This window comes from Dermacentor albipictus, chromosome 1, assembly GCF_038994185.2.
Source record: "Dermacentor albipictus isolate Rhodes 1998 colony chromosome 1, USDA_Dalb.pri_finalv2, whole genome shotgun sequence".
Lineage (NCBI taxonomy): Eukaryota > Metazoa > Arthropoda > Arachnida > Ixodida > Ixodidae > Dermacentor > Dermacentor albipictus.
The window spans coordinates 503,792,859-503,815,729 of record NC_091821.1 but is presented as its reverse complement, the minus strand read 5'-3'; the positions used below and the strand labels follow the sequence as shown (position 1 = coordinate 503,815,729).

General features: G+C 44.4%; 1 protein-coding gene and 1 long non-coding RNA gene across 6 annotated transcripts in view; both read left to right on the top strand.

The window, feature by feature from the left end:
* Nucleotides 1–22,871, top strand: part of LOC139054890 (uncharacterized protein C15orf61) — an 82,745-nt gene that overhangs the window by 17,848 nt on the left and 42,026 nt on the right. The window lies entirely within an intron of this gene.
* LOC139054889 (uncharacterized) lies at nt 11,565–21,777 on the top strand. 2 transcript variants are annotated; one of them, XR_011511590.1, is made up of 5 exons: nt 11,565–11,895; nt 13,110–13,166; nt 14,229–14,419; nt 15,760–18,653; nt 18,725–21,777. It is a non-coding gene; the product is annotated as an uncharacterized lncRNA (long non-coding RNA). The 2 variants fall into 2 exon arrangements; XR_011511589.1 differs by having other exon boundaries at nt 11,571–11,895; nt 15,760–21,777.

Sequence of the window (22,871 nt, the reverse complement as noted above, 5' to 3'; positions counted from 1 at the left end):
GTGGCAGCGCTGAGATTCCAACAGCCGGTGCCATCGGTGCGGTTCAAATAGCTGGTTGCCAGCGGTGAGATCGCGACAACGGAGGCCAGCAGCGAAGATATGCGGTTGACTGTATGCTGAGCAGCACAACGACCATCCGGGAGCAGTGCAACGAGCCCTGTGTGATGACTGGTTGCCTGCAGCGGAACGACTGCGCTGAATTCTTGGCTGCGAGGTTTGGTGAGTGCGGGACTTTCTTCTTCTGAGTTTTGCCAGGCTTTTGTTAGTGTCAGAAACAGAGCTGGTAATTGTGGTTGTCGTTGCTGCCGGGTTAGTTTGCGCCAAGACAATAGTAGGCAGTAGAGAAAACAGCATTCAGAGCAGCCATGGATTTGAAGTCGTTGCGCAAACCGAAATTGTTGGAGCTTGCAAGAGAGTTGGGTCTGGATGTCTCAGACAAACTCAGAAAACCAGAACTGCTAAGGGCTATTCTTGAGTTAGGAGCTGAGGATGACGAGCTGTCGGAATGCCTTGAGACCATTGAGGAGAGGGAGACGGCAAAAAGACAGGAACGCGAACTTAAAGAACAGCAACAGCGAGAGCAACAAGAGAAGGATGAGCGTGAACGTAAAGAACAGATAGAACGAGAGCAACAAGAGAAAGAAAAAGAGCGAGAGCAACAAGAGAAAAAAGAAGAGCGCGATCATGCTTTGGAAGTGAAGCGTCTCGAGTTAGAGATGGAACGCGCTCGTAATGGAAGTCAGGCACACGGTGCAGGAGAACGGGTATTGTTCAAAATGACTGACCTAATGCGGCCGTTTAAGCTTGGAGAGGACATTGGTTTGTTCCTGGTTAACTTTGAGCGAACGTGCGAGAAGCAGGGGTTCTCTCGGGAAACGTGGCCACAGCGCTTGCTCACTTTGTTACCCGGCGAGGCGGCCGACGTAGTCGCTCGCTTGAATAGAGAGGAGGCAGAGGATTTCGACAAAATGAAATCGAGTCTGCTAAAAAAGTACAGGCTGTCAGCGGAGGCGTTCCGTCGGAAGTTTCGAGAAAATGAGAAAGGCAAAAGTGAGTCATATACAGAGTTTGCCTACAGGCTAATGTCAAACATGCAGGAGTGGCTCAAAGAAGAGAAAGCGTTTGGTGACCACGAGAAAGTTCTGCAGTGTTTCGGGCTAGAACAGTTTTATAGTCGGTTACCTGAGAACGTGCGGTACTGGGTCTTGGACAGGCCAGACGTTAGTACGGTGGCTAGAGCTGCTGAGCTAGCCGAAGAGTTTGTGACGCGTCGGGCTCGCGGAGCTAAGGACGGTCAAAAGGGTGAATTTGGCTCCAAGTTTGAGAGGCCGAAGTTCACGCCCATGAGAGCAAAGGGGGACACACGTAGTGCGGATGCGAGTGAAAGCAGTCCGACCGAACGTAAGGAGACGGCGGCAACCGAAGCCGAACGCAGAAAGCGGTTCGAGACGAGGCAAGCGCGCGTTTGTTATACGTGTCAGAAGCCGGGTCATTTTTCGGCGCAGTGTCCAGAAACAAAAACAAAAGTCGTGTTTTTGTCGTTATGCAGCACTGACGAGAACATGAAGCTTCTCGAGCCTTACATGCGAGACCTCCTCGTGAACGGGAAAGAGTGCCGAGTGCTTCGCGATTCCGCAGCTACGATGGATGTAGTTCACCCCTCTTACGTAGAACCCGATATGTTCACGGGCGAGTGTGCATGGATCAAACAAGCCGTGGAAGCTCATAGCGTGTGTCTGCCCGTAGCAAAGGTGCTTATTGAAGGTCCTTTCGGAGCACTTGAGACGGAGGCGGCAGTGTCATCTATGCTGCCCCCCCCCCCCCAGTACCCGTACCTATTTTCGAACAGGTCCGATCACCTCCTGCGCGAGAAGGGGCTTTTGTTTGGTGAGGCTAGCGTTCAGGCCTTAAGCAGATCGAAGGTTCGGGAGCTCGCTGCAAAGGCGGTAGTTGCGGGGCCGACGTTGTCGAACGATGAGAAAGGGTCAGAGGCGCAGCAAGCTGATATTCAGAGCACGCCCGAACTGAATAAAATTGAGCCTGTAGCGTTAAAGGCACCAGATACTGGAGAAGAAATTCCCGATGCGGGAAAGTTAGAAGAGCTATCTGCAGATTTGCTCGTCGCGCCTACCTCAGACGGACTTAATAGGTTGCTAAAAGTCAGCCGGTCGGCTTTGATAGCCGAGCAAAAGGATGGCAGCCTAGAAAACATACGCTGCATCGTCAAGGAAGGTGTCGCCAAGAAAAATGCTCGCTTTGTGGAAAGAGGTGGGGTCCTGTACCGGAAGTATATAGACCGCAGGGGAGTGGAGTTCGATCAGCTGATCGTGCCTCAATGCTATCGTCAGGATCTGTTGCGCTTGTCGCATGGGGGTTCGTGGTCCGGACACCTAGGAGTTAAGAAAACTAAGGACCGTCTCTTGCAAGAGTACTATTGGCCAGGGTGTTTTCGGGACGCAGACCACTTTGTGAAGACATGCGACACCTGTCAGCGGGTGGGCAAACCAGGGGACAAATCGAGGGCGCCGTTGAAGTTGGTACCTATCATTACGGAGCCTTTTAGACGACTCGTTATTGATACAATGGGACCTCTGCCGGTAACAGCCACGGGGTACAGACACATTTTGACTGTGATCTGCCCAGCGACAAAGTTCCCTGAAGCAGTGCCGCTTAAAGAACTCAGCTCAGTTGAGATAGTCAATGCACTACTGTCCATATTTGCGCGAGTTGGTTTTCCTGCGGAAATCCAATCAGATCAGGGCACAGTGTTTACTAGCGCTTTGACGACAGCCTTTCTCGAAAGGTGCGGGGTAAAGCTGTTACACAGCTCAGTGCACCACCCCCAGTCGAATTCCGTTGAGAAGCTCCACTCCGTCATGAAGAGCGTGTTGAGAGCATTGTGGTTTGCACAACAAACTGACTGGGAGCTGTGTCTGCCTGGGGTGATGTTTGCATTGAGGACCGCGCCGCATGCGGCTACGGGGTTTTCGCCAGCTGAGCTAGTGTACGGTCGCTCGCAGCGATCTCCGCTTCGCATGCTTCGAAACGGATCACTGCCCTCTCCAATGGCTGCAGACTATCTCTTTCACAAATGGCCGCCTCCTGCGCTGGAGCCTCGCTATGCAACAGTATTCTTTTGAGGTGCGTTACAAAAAGGGGAGTCTCAACGGTAACGCCGATGGCTTGAGTCGAAGCCCCTAACGAGGGAATCAGCCTCAAAATTGTTTATTGATGTTTTTGTTCCTGAGGCAGGATTTTTAACATATTGCTTTTGTGTAGTGTTTCAAAGTGATGATGTGCTTTATAGTGCAATTTTCCAATTTGTGGACGCGTTCTGGATGCTGCTAGACTACTGTAAGGAACTAGGCAGTAGTAAAAAAGGGGAAATAGCCTGGCATGGCTTAGTGAGGGTTGTGCCGTGCTTGCTGACTGAGCGGCTGAGTTTCGGCGCAGTTCTAACGCTTGCTGGGAAAGAGAACAAAAATGGCAACTCTCCTGAAGTCACTTTGCAGTGTCCTGTGTGAACCTGAACGTGAGAACGAGGCCTTCTCGGTGCGCTGCGCTCAAGAAACGCCGAGGGACGACCGACTTCGGTTATGAGCATCATCGAGCGACATCCCTCCGGACAGCGGATGCAGTCCCCTGACCATCGGGATCTCCTTCCCCCGGCGGGGCGGTCTGTTACGTTTCGCCTACGACGCGCGGTATAGCCGGCGCGGATTCAACGAACGCCGGGGCTTCGTTCAAAGCGGCGGACATTTTGGCCCGTTCGGAGCGGCCGCGACGCATCCCCGCCGAGCGCGTCCCGGCATGTTTCAGTGCCACGTGTCTTCGTGTGTGCGTGTGTGTGTGTGTGCCCACGCTTGTCAAAGCGCGGCAGCCGGGGAGAGGAGCTCCCCCAGTGTGAAGCGAGGAGGTCTGACCGGCGCCGGCCCGGCTGATGCGTCACCTCCTTGTCTCTACATGTCTCTCAGTCCGTCCGTGCCTCGCTGTCACGTGGTGTCATCTCGTGACCTTCCGTCTTGCCCGCGACGCCAAGAGAATAAAAGCAGCTGCTCCCGGACGCCAGGAGAGAGGCTCCGATTTCTTCTGTTGAGTAACGTGCTCTCCCGTCTCTCTACTTCGGTCGACCTGACCGCCCGCTCTTTGCGATGCTAGAATAAACAAGTTGTTCTGTTAGCAGTCGCCTCATGCTTTGCTGGGACCTTCGGATGCTTCCAGTGTGCCCCAGGCCGCCAGGCCAACGCTACCCTTGGGGCTTGCGACCCATTTGCAACAACGGGCGCCAACGGTCCGGTTGCAACAACGGGTGTCAGCACTGAGGTTCCAACAGCTGGTGGCAGCGCTGAGATTCCAACAGCCGGTGCCATCGGTGCGGTTCAAATACCACCTAGTATGTAGGGCTCCTGCGCGAGTCCACACCTCTCTTTCTTAATAAATGCTTTCCACACACACACACACACACACACCACGGTCTGCAGAAGAGAGTGAACGCCGCCGCAGGAGGAGGAGGAGAGGAGATAGCGCTACTTTTATTTAATTTAGGGGTTTTAGGTGCGACTAAAACCCCTAACTTTCGAAGTTAATCAACAAGCGTAAGACAGCTGACATAAGGAAGTATAATATGGATAGAATTGAACATGCTCCCAGGAGTGGAGGAAGCCTAAAAGCAGTGAAGAAAGTAGGAATAGGCAAGAATCAGATGTATGCGTTAAGAGACAAAGCCGGCAATATAATTACTAATATAGATGAGATCGGTCAAATGGCTGAGGAGTTCTATAGAGATTTATACAGTACCAGTGGCACCCACGACGATAATCGAAGAGAGAGTAGTATAGAGGAATTCGAAATCCCACAGGTAACGCCGGAAGAAGTAAAGAAAGCCTTGGGAGCTATCCAAAGGGGGAAGGCAGCTGGGGAGGAACAGGTAACAGCAGGTTTGTTGAAAGATGGTGGGCAGATTGTTCTAGAGAAACTGGCCACCCTGTATACGCAATGCCTCATGACTTCGAGCGTACCGGAATCTTGGAAAAATGCTAACATAATCCTAATCCATCAGAAAGAAGACTCCAAAGACTTGAAAAATTATAGACCGATCAGCTTACTGTCCGTTGCGTACAAAGTATTTACTAAGTTAATTGCAAATAGAATCAGGAAGACCTTAGACTTCCGTCAACCATGGACCAGGCTGGATTCCGTAACGGCTACTCAACAATAGACCATATTCACACTATCAATCAGGTGATAGAGAAATGTGGGGAATATAACCAACCCTTATATATCGCTTTCATTGATTATGAGAAAGCGTTTGATTCTGTCGATACCTCAGCAGTCATGGATGCATTACGGAATCAGGGTGTAGACGAGCCATATGTAAAAATACGGAAAGATATCTATAGCGGCTCCACAGCCACCGTAGTCCTCCATAAAGAAAGGCGTCAGGCAGGGAGATACGATCTCTCCAATGCTATTCACAGCGTGTTTACACAAGGTATTCAGAGACCTGGATTGGGAAGAATTGTGGATAAGAGTTAGTGGAGGATACCTTAGTAACTTGCGATTCGCTGATATTGCTTTGCTTAGTAACTCAGGGGACCAAGTGTAATGCATGCTCACTGACCTGGAGAGGCAAAGCAGAAAGGTGGGTCTGAAAATTAATCTGCAGAAAACTAAAGTAATGTTTAACAGTCTCGGAAGAGAACAGCAGTTTACGATAGGTAGCAAGGCACTGGAAGTGGTAAGGGAATACATCTACTTAGGACAGGTAGTGACCACGGATCTGGTTCATGAGACTGAAATAATCAGAAGAATAAGAATGGACTGGGGTGCGTTTGGCAGGTATTCTCAGATCATGAACACCAGGTTGCCATTATCCCCCAAGAGAAAAGTGTATAACAGCTTTGTCTTACCAGTACTCACGTGTGGGGCAGAAAGCTGGAGGCTTACGAAAAGGGTTCTGTTTAAATTGAGGACGACGCAACGAGCTATGGAAAGAAGAATGTTGGGTGTAACGTCAAGGGATAAGAAAAGAGCAGATTGGGTGAGGGAACAAACGTGAGTTAATGATATCTTAGTTGAAATCAAGAAAAATAAATGGGCATGGGCAGGACATGTAATGAGGAGGGAAGATAACCGATGGTCATTAAGGGTTACGGAGTGGATCCCAAGGGAAGGGAAGCGTAGTAGGGGGCGGCCGAAAGTTAGGTGGGCGGATGAGATTAAGAAGTTTGCAGGGACAACATGGCCACAATTAGTACATGACCTGGGTAATAAGTATGGGAGAGGCCTTTACACTGCAGTGGCCGCAACCAGGCTGATGATGATGATGAAAACACCTCAATGATTAAAATCAGCGCCATCTCCGCTGCCCTCCCCTACTTCGCGCTCGTTTTTTCTTCGCGCGCTCTGGCCCTTCGATGGATGCGCCCGATGCAGCGTAGCAGGTGACGCCACGCGTTAATTCGAGCGGGAAGACAACTTCTTAGTTTGCCGCTTTTAAAGCGAAAGCTTCCCCGCAGGGGCGTCTGCGCAAGCAGGCGTTTGGTGTGTTGCGACACCACGTACCCGAGCACACGAGGGTTGGCCCCTCCCGCGTGTAGCCGTGCGCGGCTTAGCCGTGTCTGGGGAAAAGGGGATCCTGGGGGTTGAGCCGAAGCTGGGTGTTTGGACCTTTAAGGCCCCCCGGCGGAGGCAACACACCCCTTTGGCCTCTGCTTCACATAGACGGCACCTCCAGGCTGACCCACCTGGAGGAAATCGGCAGTCGCCTTTCCTGTCCTCCTCTCCAATCTTCGTCTTTCTCTCCCACTTTCCCATCTTTCCTGTCTTCTCTTCGCTTCTTATTACTTCCGTATTTCCTGGCGGCAAGGGTTAACCGTGTGTGATATATTCAGCCTTGGGTATATACATTAGGTTATAGTGGCGCTGCATAGCTGGCGTCTGCAGGTTTCTTGGAACCTGTAGCGTCCCCTTGTTGGGCTCCGTGGTGGGTGGCTACCACCGCCACCGAATTTTGAAACCATCCAATGGCAGAAGCGTTCCCGCGACTTTCAGATCGGCCTCTGAAAAAAGGTCGCACCGAAGCAACTTTTCAGTTCTTTTTAAAACCAAGCCAAGACACATTTGCGAAATACCATGTTCTTCATAGTGAAGGCAACACCACCGTTAGAAAACTGTCACCCTTCATAGTATCGAAATGCCTAGCAAATACGATTGGAGCTGGCTACAAAGCCTCGAAGATGGCTAGCGGAGACCTCCTCCTTGAACTAACCAAAAAAGATCAACTTGAAAAACTCGCTGAACTAACCACTATCGGTGACATGAAAGTGACAATCTCTCCACATCGCTCACTCAACACTAGCAGGGGAGTTATATCTGAAGAAGACTTCTTGAACCTCAGCGACGAAGAGCTCCTCGAAGGATTTCAGGAGCAAAACGTAATTAAGGTCCAGAGAATCACACTGCGACGAAATGACCAACAGATTCCGACAAAACATGTGATTTTGACATTTGGTAGTAGCACTGTCCCTAGTTCACTCGACGCAGGATATCTGAAAATAAACGTCAGACCGTACATACCCAACCCAAGGCGCTGTTTCAAGTGCCAGAGGCTCGGGCATGCATCTCAATCATGCAGAGGAAAGGAAACATGCGCGAAGTGTAGTGGCAACGACCGCCCATCGGACAACTGCAATGCTCCCGCACAATGTGTCAACTGCAAGGGCGATCATCCTGCTTACTCGCGGAGCTGCCCTTGTTGGAAAAGAGAAAAAGAAATAATTGCAATCACAGTAAAGGAAAAGATTTCATTCTACGAAGCGAGGAAAAGGCTAGGGCACTTACCTCAAGCAAGCTATGCCAGTGTGACGCGGCAGGGGGCAGCGCCACACCGGTCTCAGGAATCTACAGGGTCCACGTCTGGAACTCCTGTAGAAACCCCAACCGCCCCCTTGGTGGCTGCAGCCAGTGCCGCTCCACCAGCAACGAATACGGGCCCGCAGATAACAGTGCCGCAGGGCCCGAAGTTGAAGCGTACCCCACGGCCCGAGACGCGCGTCTCGGCGCCTGGCTCTCGATCCTCCAGTGCCTCGGAAAAGGCGATGGAGGTCGATCCAAAAACCCTGGCGTCATTGACGCCAAAAGACCCGCGCTCCTTGGAGCGCACACAGAAGGAGAAACATATCCTAACTTCTGTGAGAAAGGGAAAGGTAACCTGAACGGTTACCGCCCTTCATAAGAGTAATCAGCTTTTCAATAGATGTCACCTACAATTTGTAAGCTCACACGCATAAGTATTTTTTTCCCAATTCCAATAAGATGGCTTTTATCATTCATTGGAACTGCAGAGGCCTAATACACAATCTAGGTGACATCAAAGATATTATAAGTAAATTATCACCAGTGGCACTCTGCCTCCAAGAAACAAACCTAGGACCCAAACATACACATTTTCTTAAAGGTTTTACTGTCATAAGAAAAGACCGCGAGCACTCCAGTCGTTTATCAGGAGGTGTCGCTATTGTCGTCCAAAGCGGCATTCCCACACGGAACGTTTCATTAAATACTCCGTACGAGGCAGTAGCTGTCACCGTTTTGTCATTTAAGACTGTCACCATCTGTTCATTGTACATTGTACTGCACTCTTTGGGGTAGCGATAAGAATGACCAAAGAGGACAACTTATCGACGATTTTATTTTGACTAATAACATCTGTCTTTTAAATTCAGGTGCACCAACTCATTTTTCACCGAGTTCACGTACTTTTAGCTGCATCGATTTAGCATTCTGCTCTCCCGACATTTTTACCGATTTTAAATGGGATGTACTGGAGACGTCATATGGCAGTGATCATCTACCGGGTATAATCAACCTCACCTCAACACTACCCATAATATCTCACAAACCGCGCTATTGGAAACTACAAATGGCAGACTGGTCTGTTTTCACAGAAAGTGCCAGGCTAGAGGAGCTGAGTTTAACTGATTTAAGCATTGACGAAATTAATGAAAAATTTACTAACTGTATTATTTCTGCAGCCGAAAAGGCCATTCCGCAATCTGCTGGCGTTGTTCCGAAAAAACTTAATCCTTGGTGGTCACATGAATGCATCGTAGCTAAAAAGCAGCAAAATAAGGCCTGGGGAATCTTACGCAGGCACCCAACATATAACAACCTTCTAAATTTTAAACAAGCCAAAGCGAAAGCTAGATATATCCGGAGACAGGCAGAAAAGTCTTCCTGGCAAAAATATGTATCGGCAATTAATAGCACCGTCACATCCAAAAGGATGTGGGAACAGGTCAGGAAGTTTAAGGGGGACTACGCATCATACACGATACCGATACTTACACCTTCAGGCACTCAAACAACACTACAAGAACAAGCGAATATACTTGGGGAACATTTTTATAACATCTCTAGCTCGGCTAATTATTCAAACACGTTTTCAAAATACAAACTGCACTCTAAGAAAAAAGAGAGTAAAAAGTGAGTCACAGCAACTTGACTCTCTTTTTTCTTCCGAAGACCCACTTTTGCGCGAGTAGAGTCAAAAAGAAGAGTCAACATTCCCGCATGGGTCGTTTGACTCTCAATAGCACGCTAAGAGTCATGGAAGATCGCCATTCCTCTGATATTCGAGATGAGTCTGGCGAGAGAAAGATTTAATGCAGGAGAAGAAATACCAGATAAACTCTTCTGTTTTAGGCAGGCCCTCGGGTTCCTGTCCTGGTTGTAATGCCGCCGTGTATCATTCTTTCATCCTTGTCATGTTCTGCAATTACTTCGAACTCTATATATTGATTTTTCTTGACCATGTTTGTTGATACCTCACACGCTTAAGCCATAGCTGGATTCCTATGATAAGGAAGACTTGGATTTGTCACACTGGTTCTGACCATAAGTAAATCTAAAAAAAAAGTATTGGCTACTAAAGAGAGCACAGCAAAGAGATAAGTTCAGTAGGTGCAGTCAACAGTGTCGATTGTAAATGTAATCCCGCGACTTAAACTAAATTTCGAAGGTTTAGGTTCCAAAATCAATATCTTGTTACGAGGCGCACGGTAATGGAAAGCTGCAGATTTATTTTCAGCAGCTCGGGTTATTTAACGTGTACGGAATGCACGGTATACGCGCGTTTTCGCATTCTGCCCCCGTTGGAATGCGACTGCCGCGGTTGTGATTGGACCCGTCACCTCGAGCTCAGCAGCGCAACACCAAAGCCACTGGGCTACTGTGCGTTGCGTTCCGCGGCCACAAACAAATATTAACGTACGCAACACTGCTTTGGAACCCCCTAGAAATATAAAAACAAAAATACGGCAGTTTCGCCCCAATGCTGCCTGAACCACTGCACGAACTACTGCTGGAACCAATGTTCGTTGTTTCATCGGCTGAATAAACTGCAGTAAACATTCGCTTACTCCTTAAATTAGGAAGCACTGGGTCACGCGCGTACGTGCATACAACAGATCTCACTCAATGACGGCGAACACTCGCTGTCACAGCGTTGGCTTGACGAAGGGCGCGAACAGAGCGGACAGAACGCTTCTGCTGCCTCTTCCGTCAAAGCGTCTCCGCAAAATTGCGTTATCTGAGCGCCCCCCCCCTCCCCCCCAGCTTTGCGTCCATCGGAAATTATCACCAAGACAGAGCGAGGGTGGCGCAAGACCGGGCTAGAGCAACGGCTAGAGGAGGAGAAGCGCGCTAAACTAGCGCATCCCGCATCCCTCTCCCGGCTTGCGCGCGTTTTATCACGTGACCTCCTCTAGATACTTGGGGCGCCCATCGAGCCCGGCTCAGCCGCGAACACTTCCTTTAACGCGCACAGCCAACGGCGCGGGATAGGATCTTATCGCACTTGACTTTATACGAAAGCTCACGGTAACACCGACAGATATATTTTGACGGTTGTGTCCATATAATTGCTATCGCAAAATTCGCAATAAATAGAAATTTTTACCAAGGACCAACCACACTGCTTCTCCATGTCGTGAGAGAGCGGTGAACGATAGTTCTAGAAAATGTGCTGCTAAATCTCCGCCAAATGACTACGCTCGCATTTGGTGATCGCGGCACACAGTCGCAAGAACTTGTGGAGGAAATGCCGGAGTTCTGGCAGCTTCAGGTGCACTAGATCATTCAGCAACATGGGCGGCTTTGTAGTTCTACCTCACATCAGAGCAAACTGCACTAGACGGAAATCAAGGGCAGCCGCACCGTTATATCTAAGGAAGTTAAGGACAATTACGCCGCGTCTTCACACTTCGAGCATGCTCCGACAGCCCACCGATAGATATTTCAAACGCAACCACGCTCGGACGAGCAAATTTTGCTTCTGCCAAGTGAACGTAGCGGGTATTTCAACACGCGTATTAAATTCATGGCTGTTTCATTCGTGAACATTACTTAAGTGACGTAAAATTATCAGTGAGCAAAACAGTTTTTATTTCAACGCGAGTAAACAAAACCGAAACTAGCGCAACTGTTCTGCTCAGTTGTGCAGCTACAAAATGATCCAAAGCCGAAGCCGTCAATAGCATGACGCCATTTTAAAGTTGCGCTGCATCACGCACGAGTATACATTGTCGTTGAGTGGTTCTGAAATCGCTGCGCTAGGGACGACTGCAACCAAGCGTTGCGACAAGTTACAGTGGGAGCTTCTGTCCGTGCTGTGTGATTGCGACGAGGGGACCGCCGCCAGCAGCAGCGTTTCGCCGATTTCGTCTTTGCCGACATCGAGCAAGTGCGCTCGCCGGAAGCGTCCGAAGTGCTGCGGTTTGCACTGCATCTTTCATTGTGATATGGGAGATCGCAACGGACAGAGACGACCAGATGCATACGAACCACTACCAGCGGGGACCTGTGACCTGTGCCATATTTCTCTTAACGTCTCAGGTAAGCATATCAGCTTTTGTTCCGAGTTTACAAACGGCGCGGACTCGGTCCTTCCGGTATGGCTACATTTTGCGCCACGTTTCTCTTGGCAGTTCACAGACGTTTCTTGGGCATGCGTGCGCGTATGTATGCGAAAATACTACTGGCAGACGGAAGCCTCAGGAGAGCATCTGAAATTATTGCAAAGCTGTACTGCCAGGAGAAACACCGTTCTTAACGACTCCGGTGACGAGTGGCCTGTCGCATCGAAAGATCCGTAGAATATCAAGTACTGTCCTGCGTAACTTGAAGTGTAGATACAATACTAGTACCAGTGTAACTTTCGCTGGCGAAGACAGGTAGTCGAAAAGACAGCTTGTGTATTCTGAAGATTTACTAGCGCTTTAGGTATATTACCGCGAATAATAAAAGCGCTACAACGCTGTATGGCAGTGTCAGGCGATGTGGCAGCACAGATATCTTAAGAGCGGTAAAGGGGCTGCATGCACAAGCGAACAGACACAGCGCTTTAAAAGCGCTGAAACAGAACAAATTTTATGTGCATTTGGCTGTAAGTAGAAAACACAAAATACGTTAGCTGACAATCTAAGCCGATGTATAATGTTATTATTTTTTATGTAATCTTTATTTTCATGGTGGTAAATATTTAAAAGCATGAATTTGCTGCAACCTTTATATAGTAAATCCTACTAGGCGCACAAAACCTGGCTGTGTTATGCACAGAATTTGTGGTATTCCTACTGGATTTTCTATTTTGAGTCCGGTATTTTATGAAAACGAGGGTCTTTTTATTTGTAGTCTTATGTTAGTGCAGATATTTGGCAAGCAGAAATGAATCGATTCCAAGGTGGTACCTCTTGGTGAGCTACATATAAACCCAAGTTTCTCCTGTCTTGGCTATTGTAATGTGCATATAACAATTTTAAGTATATACTGCTGTAGTTGGCTTAGTCGCTGTCGCGTATTTTGTAAAAGTAGAAGGCTATGATTATTTTACTGTTTTCATGCAGAAATACCTTTCTTTGTTGTACCAAGAAACGCTCACAGCATTAAATGAAATGAAGTGTGATTTATTATTCTGCTAATTTAATAAAGGAAATTTCGTCTGCACTGCATCAGAGATTAGTTTACTTTCTTTTACTAAACAATGCGTTATCTCCTCTGCTACGGCTGTTCTGTGTATTTTTGTAATTTTGAAATGTACTTTATTTTAGGTATTCAAGAAATGCCAACATCCAGAAGAAGACGCCATCTTATCCAGCACGTTATTGGTGAGACAGATCGTAGCAGGGACTTTCGCATATCTCATTAGCATAAGATGCTATTTGTTGTAATTTTTGTGTCCACTTTCCTGGCCTTTATTCATTTCAGCATTATTGTGCAAAGGGTAATACTTTTACATCGAGATAGAGTAATTGTCCAAAGGAGAGACATAGCTGGAGGAGACGGCACACATGAGCCTCCTTTGTCCGTATCTCTATGTTGCGCCGTTACTCTGTCATTGTCTACCAACAAGCCCAAGTTCTTCATCAGCTACATTTACTAATTCTCCGTTATTACAATTTCATTGATACAACATTGAAAGTACAGAGGTACACAGGAAGACAGAGACTTGAAATGATGAAGAGCCGTAGAACAAGGAGCATCGCTGGAGCCAATGTTTCGACAAAGAGAAGGAGATAAGTTTTCTTGTCAAAACATTAGCTCCAGTAAAATTTCTTGTTCTATCACTATTTATGATTAAAAGACAGCATTATTGCTCTTGCTGAAGTATTATGCATTATGGAATAAAAATTGGCAGGGTTAAATGTCAGGAATGTGATATTTCTTGTGTATTTTAATGCTACAGCGAAAGCCAGAAAAACAAGATGTAGAGAACCACGCTGTTACTTGTCACTACCCAGTTTGGCCAGCTTCATCAGAGCGTGCACTTTGTTGCATTATCGACCACTGGAATTCATTAATTGAATTGCTTCGTGATTACTTATATTTAGAGATGCTGAACTTGTTTTAATGCAGCTTAACATAGTGTGTGTAAAAAATATACAATGACATTTTAAGAGGCTTGCAGTTGACTAGCAGATCACTTGATGGTATGAGCTCAGGTTTCCACTGAGCTTCCGTGCACAAATCGGATGCACATTCTCTTTTTTTCATTGCTTGGATTTTCATAAGCATAAGTACCATTTCTTCTTTGTCAATGTTCTAGTTGTGTTGTGGGACCTAACTGTTTACATTTATTTGTATTGGTATCCATGTTCCACAGACTGCTTAATTTTTCTTGTAAATTGTGACATGGTAGGACTAAGAGCATTTGTGCAAATTTGCTGCAGGTACACTCTGGTGGCTCCCGCCCCTGCATCCTACCACCACTGTGTCCTGACTACGTCCACTAGGGAGTTTGAAGCCTTTGGCGGCTCCTGCCGCTGCGTCCTGCCACCACCATGTCCTGACTACGTCCACTAGGGAGTTGGCAGCCTTCGTGATGATGCCAAGCAGGCTGGAAGCCAACAGAAAGATTAATGTAAATACATGTGATTAAGTGGCAACTTTTTGAGTGAAGTGGCTTGTAGCCACTCAGCAATGAAAGAGTTAACTTCAAAGCAGTTTAGACTCCCTGCTATCGGTGCAGGAATGCTCAAGTCCATGCAGTTTGCCTTAGCCGCCAAAAGGCTCTGTGGATTAGACGAAACGCGCTGCAAATTTTGAAACCAGTAGGAGACCACTTGTACCTTTTTTTCTTGCTTAACAAAAAACTGCTTTGATAAAGCTTTAGCAATCTAAAAAGAATACGGTGTACACTCATACATGGTATTGGGCATAAATTTACTAGGACTGCCTCAATAGTAAGTATGCCGATAAACACACCAAAACTGACTTTTTTTTTGCTAGTTCATCCGCATCTCTGTGCACTGCTGTATAATTTATGTTCCTGAAACCAGTTTTTGCATGCAGCACAACTCCTAAATATGTGGATTACATAAATTTGCAGCTTTTGCTGTAAGCCAGATTCATGAAAATAATGTTAATTGGCCATTTTGTCCATGTTTAATGACCCATAATAAACTGAGCAGTGGCTAATAAGCAGTTCAATTTTTGGTGTAAGGCCTCTTTTTATAGTCCCGAAAAATTTGGCCCCTTTAATGAAGGAACCAATTTTTCTGCTATGCCTTTTATGATGCATAGATTGGTGCATTACACAAAATCTCACTTAGTGCTTGCGCCAGTAAAAAAACTTTTTAAGTTAAGTATTTTTTGAAATTAACATTTGCGCTATATTGAAGGGCCTCCAGTTCTTCAAAAAAAATTTCAAGTGGTCGTGTGCCAGGTCGGTACAGCTCGCATGGAATTGCCTACTTACACAAATAGGGAGGGCCATGCCCTCCGTGGTTGCTCAGTGGCTATGGTGTTGGGCTGCTGAGCACGAGGTCGCAGGATTGAACCCCGGCAACGGCGGCCGCATTTCGAGAGGGGCGAAATGCGAAAACACCCGCGTACTTAGATTTAGGTGCACATTAAAGAACCCCAGGTGGTCGAACTTTCCGAAGTCCTCCACTACGGCGTGCCTCATGATAAGAAAGTGGTTTTAGCAAGTAAAACCCCATAATTTAAATTTTTTTAGGGAGGGCCAAGTACACTTGACTTTATGTTAAGATACTATTATTCATCTACAAAAGACAAAATGAAACATTCCATCCTATAAACAGCTCTTAACACTCATTTACACTTTTGCACATCTTTATACCTGAAGTCTGGTGGCTTGTGTCTGTTTTCATTATCTGCTATGTGCCCATGGTAAACTTCAGGTTTGCCCTATGGTGAAGAATATTGTGGTGCTTATAGATATCGGTCTGTGTTTTTCAGGTTGCCTCGAAATTTTACCAAAGCCGTACCACACACGGGCCAGGCCTCTTGCAAACGGCGTATAACCAGGCTCAACACTTGAGTGTCGAGTGAGTCCGGAGATCAAGGCAACCTGCTGTGCGACCAGCGTGCAACCTTTGGTGACCTCTCTACATGTTCCGCCTATTTCACAGCTGCACCTCAGCTGCAACTTATCCAAACAGCATCACCAACTGTGGTCACTCATCAAACCATGGATGAATGTTAGGGTGGAGTGATTTGAAGAGACATTCTATTTGTCTCTTCAAATTCTTAGCAAATACTTGTGTTATTATAATTAATATGTGTCTTTAGTGCCTAGTTTTTAATGGTTCCTTTCTATTAGAATTCTCACCATCGATTCCTGCTATTACTATAATGTATGTCTTTATGCCCAGTTTTTCGTAGTTCTTTTGTACTTGTGTATGTAATTGATAGATTCATACTTGTTATACAGAAGGCTAAAATGCAAACTTACAGCATTTTTTTCTTTTGATTATCTACAGCACTGCAAAGTGTTCAAGAAATGTAACCTAACGTGAGCTCTTGTGCAGGAAAAATTTAAGAGCAATATAGAGTACTTATTTCAAACACCCATTATTCTTGGAAAAGTCAAGAATATAGGAGCACAAAAAAGAAAATATTAAACTAGAGAAACATAAGTTCCCCTCATAAGTCTGATAATAATGTGACTTCCTTTCACTGCAAAGATACCAGTAATATACTCGCACACAAGGTTTCAAACAAGAAAGCTATGATGCCCTTTGCATTTCTCGGTACCCATTTGTCACACTGACGAATGTCAAAGGCATCGTAGGTTATATGCACACATTGGTTGTGTTACACTTTTGAGTATTTCATTTCTCAAACACAAAGGTTTACAGCAGTGCTTTAAATAGCAAGTGCATTTCCTAATTTATTAGTGCAAGAGTAACAGTACAGATCATGTAAAAATTATTTTACAGTCCATGGATGCACGCTTCTGATGACATAGCAGTGACGTGGTCATGGGATGAATGTCTTTATTTCAGATTTAAATATTGGCTTCCAGGTCTGGGTTAGTCTCCTACTCTGAGTAGTCTAGGTCAAAGTCCATTTACTAGAGAAAGTGAATTAAACTAGAAATTATAAACATCAAAAGATCTTGTTTAGGACACTAATGAGACAATCAGCAAGGTTCTTTGGTTATTCATTTCCAAATTTGTGAGGATATATGTTATGACTGGTTTCAATATTGTGAGTACAAATATTTGTTTATTGTCACACTAGAGTGGGCTGCCCCATTTGTATACAACCCCTTTACAGGCTAAAAATTCCGTGTGTTACCCTATTTACTCGCATAATGATCACACTTTTTTGCAAAAAAAATTGACTCAAATTCAGGGGTGCGGTCATTACACTGGTTAATTTTCCCGCAAAAAGAAAAAAATATATTATCTGGCATTTACTACGGGATGACAACAGGTCAACAAATAGGCGGCTGCTGCTGTATGTAGTGCAGGACACGAAAAAAAATGGTGGCCGGCAGAGCAAGCCGAACGCGCCGAATGCATTTTTCTTCTCGTGAGTACATTACAGTGCATTCAAACAGTTTCTTCCATATTAGTAATGAATAATATTTGCAAGTTTGCGGCAATAACATAGCCATGCCCACTTTGAGGGGACAGAAACAGATGGGCGCACTTAGCTGCCAGTGACATAGGAACACATGCTGCGGAAACTGCGGCATTTGTCTTCACCACTATCCTAACGTGGCACGTTTCCGCTAAGGGTGGGTGAATATCTTAGCTGCGTTACAAACGTCGGCGAATGAATAGGGTACACTTCTAACCTATCAGTGTAAACGTGGCTGCTATCATTGCCGCTCGCGATTTGTTGCGTGCCCACAAGTGCAGATGAGAAGAATCGAAAGACGCCTTTTTTGTTGTTTTTATTGACCACAACCATTATAAAGCCTACACATAATAAAGGAAAGTTTGGTTGTAGCTTTTTTTTGTCGTAGAAGTGCGGAAAATGATGAAAGCAATGAAATGGGGCATCTGCTTAAGAAAGTTTTTTGCGTGCAGACTGCTTGGTTTGTCTTGAAGAGTCGTTCGCATAGCAGTCGACAGATGGTAAGCGCGATCATTATTAGCTAGATTTGGCACGTGACACATCGCTGCGGCAAGTTCGGGGTGAAATCATTACGTGGGAAATAAAAAAAATCGAATTAAAACGACAAAATTTAGGGGTGCGATCATTACGCGAGTGCAATCATTATGCGAGTAAATACGGTAATAGGCTGTTTTTGGTTTTGTGCACTCTATGTTAAGGGATGCAAATGGTGACATACAACAGAATGCAAAAATGACTAATGAATTCAAGCAGGGCATGGGGCTTTTTAGGCAGATGCGTGCGTGTGCTATTTATAAAGCTCCCCATGGTATGCCTGAAGGCATTTTCTAACACTTTGGTAGAATACACTGACACCCACTTATTAACTCCTCGAAACAACTTTTTTATATATTTGTACTAGAGATTTGAATATACTGTCATTCATAAAGTGTTTTATTAGATTTGAATTGTCATTTATTTTTGTGTAGCTGCTGTTTTTTAGTTATGTCCTACACAGTGGCAAAATATTTTGGGGGGCACTTTCCTGTGTATAAAGTTTTCAGAAATAGCTTCATGCTGTATCTTATTTAGCTATTCGTATACTGCAAAGTGGTGATACCTATCCAAACGGCTTGTACAATTACTGGAACTATGCAAGAATATATTAGGCCACATTAAATAATTTTACAGATTGCAATTTCAATTAGATATGAGCATTCTGCATATCTTGAAGAGTACGTATGCCAAATTTCGTTAGTATAGGACAACTATAAGTGCATAAGGTTATTCTCATGCTATTGTGAGAAAATGTTTTTGAAGTATATTCAATAGCTTTTTTTCACAATAGCATGAGAAGTATGCAAGATTAGTAGGCAGGCCTCTCTGCCTGCCTACTAATCTTGCATACTTCTAGTAACTTTACATGCTGTTTGAATAGATATCGGTACTTTGTAGTCTACGAAGAGCTGAGGTAGCTACAGCACACTGCTTTTTGTGTAAATTTAGTACACAAGAAAGTGCCCGCAAAGATCAGTGTATTTTCCCATTGTGTGGGACATAACTCAAGAAGCAGCTAAAGAAATACTAATGACATATATGAAATCTGCATGAAGAACTCTACAATTTGCTCTCTTTCAAAGCCTCTAGTACGAATAATAAGACTGTTTCGAGTAATATTCAATCAGCAAAACATGCCCCTTGCTATAGTGACCTACAACATAGAAACGCAGATTGAATGCAAGTCTTTTTGTTAAAGCGACTCTGGGCTGTCTTCCCAAGGGCTTCTGTTAAACACTGAAATTTCCTGCATTTACCAGAAGTGCAATACTAAAATGTTTGTGGATGTGCAATTGGTATTGGCAAACTAACAGAAAAAAAGACAGTTCTGTGAAATGAGGAATTGACTATAACTTTGTTCGACATTTACATTTTGACTCCATATCTTTGTTTTGTGCTTTGTACTGAGTGTTTCAGCAGTGACTGCCGCTAAAAATTGAACATATCTGCTTCATGACAATGCGACAATTTTCGCTAACAGAAATTTATAGCAGTGGCAGGCATTATAATTACAGTACTCAATAACGTCTAGTTTGTAAGAACTCAGACTAGCACCAGTTCCGAGATACACAACCCAAAAAGACATGATCAGATAGGTTTATCTTCCACACAGAATTGTCCCATAAGGCTTACAAAATGTTTTGTGGCTAAGTAATATCTGCAACAGCAAAGCATGTTCCACCAAGTATGGCGATAAATATTTCAGAGCTGTCAGTCTGAGGACTCCTACAAACTAACAATACCTTCAGCACTGACTAGCCTCAATAATAGGATGTCAGCCATTTTGCTGAAATTAATAAAACTTCAATTATTGTGATATTGTTTACGAAAAAATTTGCAATTGTAATGCAGTTCTAGTATCTGTCACTTGTAAATATTTTCCAATTAGTTTTTCAGACTACAATTTTTGGTAATAGAGGTATTCATTGCAGAAAGATCTAGTACATGGCACTTAATAATAAAGGTACTGGTCATTGTAGACTTTCTGTTGCACAGCTGTTTCTTGAAATCTGAAAGGATGTACCCGCCTCCTTATGTTAGCTAGAAACGGAAATCTGTCAGTATGTTTTGTTTAAAATACAGCTGATCAACCCGATAGTTAGGCTGCTTGCCAAATATAAATCATAACAATAATAGTGAAGGACCATAATAACAAAGTGATGCTGACTCATAACTATGCCCAGCTACATCCACGCAGCTGTGCCATACAATGTGCATGTGTTCAGAAGAGCCAAATGCCCCAGAGAGAAAGCAACAGTAACTCATTGTTTGTCATCTTGTTCAAGCAGATTATGCGCTAGCTGTAATTTATGCTCAGTAAATACATAAATCAGTCATGTCAGGTGTCTTACTTTGGGTTGCAAGTTCGAAGTTCTTGTAATCTTGCTTGTTTTTATTTTGTTTCCTTTGTGAGCATGAGTGACTTGGTTGCCTTCGCACATATTCTCAAAACTGTTTCATCACTGGGAATCAGGAAATTTAATTTACATATGAAATTCCCAGTTCCCAGTTACTAATTTGGTAGGCTTTGAGCTTAATTCTCTTAACTTTTATATGTTTAGCTACCAAGTAGTCTTATCGTGCATTGAAACATATCCATGCAATGCAGAGAGGGCACCCAAATTATAAATATCTGTTCTTGCTTTCTACCCTGCTCTGGTGTTTTCAAAACCTAGCATTGGTGCAATGCCCTGTCTGCAGAAAAGTAGTAAAGTGGCTAAATTTAAAGGTCAACAACATAATTAAGATACAAAGCAAAAATATAAGTTCGCAATTGTCCCCCATAACGAGAGTTCTGCTTAGAATTTAAAAAAAAATTGACATCCTGCTGTGGTGTGAGAATTGCTCTGGGTGCCAAGGGGACTACGTAGCACCTGTACTAGTGTATACAAAGCAAAAAAAAAGGTCACTCCAGATTGGAACGGCAGTGGAAAGTCAAGCACAGATGCTTTATTTCATGCACCATTAATGTGGCTTATCATCTGCTCCTGTTGTATGGGAATGCATACGTTGGGAAGACAATCCTTCGCACCATTGTTACCTTAGCGGGACACCAGAGAAAGGTAGAAATCGAGAACAGGTATTCACACTTGGTTGCCCACAGTGTGTTATTTGGATGTGTTTCACTCTACAAAAGACTACTGTGGTAGGTAATCATAATGACAAAGACAAAACAAATAAAAGAGGTATGTGTCAGTCATCCGTCCGTGACTTCCAGTGTTTATAGAAACACTTCTTTGTGTATATGTGCCAAGCCGTAGGGAGGCTTTACGTAACTCAGTCATGCTTGCTAAGCTAAAGATTGGAATAAGGAAAATCACAAGAACATTGTATGAGTGATTTATAGATGTGGCACCTAAAGTAACTTATTCATGTATGTCCTGAGGATAGATTACAGCCAGTGCATAATGTGCTCTTACAGGATGATTTGTGATGAGTAAAAGAAGCCTTCCTCACATCTTCCTCTTTGTTTCTTTTGGATCTTTGTGCACTATGAGTATTGTTACAGCTGCGTGCATGCAGCTGGGTATAGTTTGTTTGTGTGTTCTGCTTCCTCTCTTGTCCTCATCATTCATGCGCTATCTTTGCCGTAACAAAATACAGCTGCCTGTGCTACTTATTTTGTCAACGTGTTTGCATTATGGAAAGTTTTGTATTAGCGGTTATTTCGACCTGTGAAATTGTCTGTGTCAGCTATTTTACTTAGTCTTGCAAAAGTATGTTTCTCAACATAAATAAATGATCAGTATAAGTGTTGCTGTATTTATTTTTGTAATTTTGTCAGTTATGAGATTTTTATACACTGTTGCATGTTGTATGACAGAATAAAATTGATGCACAACTTTTTAATGTGTTTTTCAGATCAATTTTCATCTCACGCTAACATGCACAAATTGTGTGGGAAAAAGTGCCAACAAGAGTACCATAAGGTAAGACAGCTGTTTTTACTATTAGACTGGATTATCAATTGCCAACCAGTTGTTTTCAGCAAGCATAGCATAATGCATAGGTAATGTGATCTAAGTTGGAATATTGTTTTTATTGCACTTCCTTATATGGGTCTCCTTTATACATAAGTGCAGCCTCTCTTATTTGTTATGTGTAGCTTACTTGCTTAGAATGTTAAGTCGTAAGTTAAGTCTTTTAGAACAGGGAAATAGGTGGAACTTATGAATCTTTTGAGATATTATAAGAGACTTGTGCGGTGGTGAATTAACCTTCTACATGAGTTACATAATATTTTGGGGTCTCATTATGGTTCTGAGTGGCATTGCAGTGTCATGCATATGCAGCGGCAGGCTACATATTGGATATTTATTTAAGACTGTTTTGCTTAGTTGGCTATTGATTCCAGTTTAATGGTAAAGAGAACTGTCTTGCTTTCATAGTGATTCTGTGCTGACTTATACATTTGAATTTTCCAGAAGACAATAACAAAGATTGATGAAATATTAACTTTTTCTTGCTAACCTGCCATGTGCTTTTTGTCAAGTTTACTGTGGATTCTTTGTTATCCTATGTTGTCTTTTCATAGTAGTCTTCTTGAGAACTAGCCGTAGTCGTGTGTACTTACAGCAAGAGTTGTTGACACATTTTGAAAAGCGGCTCGACACTGCCATCCAAGAGTGAAACGACTTACATAGATTAGTTACCTTACTTTATTTGCGAGAGGCCGGCACCACGCACTAAGGGTAACTTGACACACTGCTGGAGTCATCAGACTCATCTAGAATAGTTCGGTGAGTCATTCTTGCAGTGTTCATGAGACACTTTATCTTGAGTCGTTGGACTCATTTAGAATTGTTAACGGACTCCCTCAGCACTAGTCTTGTGACCCTTTTGAGAGGGTATAGGTGACTATTACAACAGAGTATGCATGACTATTGTGTGCGGAGTCACGCAAACACCTTGTATTGAGCAGATAGTCTCGGGACTCTTTGCCA